Raw genomic sequence first — 1134 nt, 5'->3', positions numbered from 1 at the left:
CTGGGAGTAGGAGAATTGGGGAGATGTTTAAAGATGTAAACTTGCAACTAGTAGATAAATAATTCCTAGAGAGCTAATGCACAGCATAGAGATTATAGTCAACAAGATTATATTATAAACATCAAAATTGCTAGACCAAATCTTAATTCTGTAAAGGTGATAGAGATATTAACTAAAACTATGATAATAATCATATTGCAATGTATAAATGCATCAAAGCAACAGGGTGTACATCTTAAACTTATACAATTATACCTCAATAACACAAATAGAACAACAACAAAAAACACCTCTATGCTATTCCTCTGTACTGCCATCTTCTTTTATGGTTGTGTATTCTGACCTGCCTCAGGCTTCTCAATAAGCCTAGAATTAGTTCAAATGTTGCACAGCTTTTTCCTTGTCATCCTTAAATTTTCCCATATCTTATATCCAAACTATTAAGATCAGTTGAGCATCTAAAATTAGTGATGAGCTTTAATAACTTCAAATTTACTGTTAACGTGTTGCTATTAATTCGGCAATGGTTTCACAGAGTGGTTAAGAACACAGGCTCCGGGTCAAATTGTTTTGGTTTGAATTCTGACTTAGCCAGTTAATAGTGGTGAGATCTAGGGCAATCACTTATACTTGTTAGGCTTCAGTTCTCTCATCTTTGAAATGAGGGTAATAACACTTAATTCAAAAGATTTTTGAAGATTAAATGCAATAATCCATGAAAAGTATTCTGTAAATCATAAGACTAATATGTAAGCATTTAACAATTTATGAGCAATCATTGTCAATTATTTTTCAATACACAATGACTAAAGCACTGAAGGAGAGAAATTTTCTATATCCTAATAATGACTAAATCTATAGATAACTTTATGTCCCTAATGTATATGAATTTGTTAACCAGAGTAATTTTTAGATATTGCACTTTTACTCATACAAATCCAACACTGAACATTAGTCATGCAATTGACTTTTGGAATTGATATAATAAAAACAATTATATTTTCACATAGATGAGAATTTTTTTAAATTTTTTATTTTTGCATTTTAATATAGATGCTTTGTTTGTTCATTCCTGTTGCTAGTGTTCTAATTTTATAGTTTATTATATCTCTGCAATTTACATGAATATATAAA

The sequence above is a fragment of the Pteropus vampyrus genome, unplaced genomic scaffold, assembly GCF_000151845.1.
Source record: "Pteropus vampyrus isolate Shadow unplaced genomic scaffold, Pvam_2.0 Scaffold64, whole genome shotgun sequence".
Taxonomy (NCBI): domain Eukaryota; kingdom Metazoa; phylum Chordata; class Mammalia; order Chiroptera; family Pteropodidae; genus Pteropus; species Pteropus vampyrus.
Note: the sequence above shows the minus strand (reverse complement) of the source record.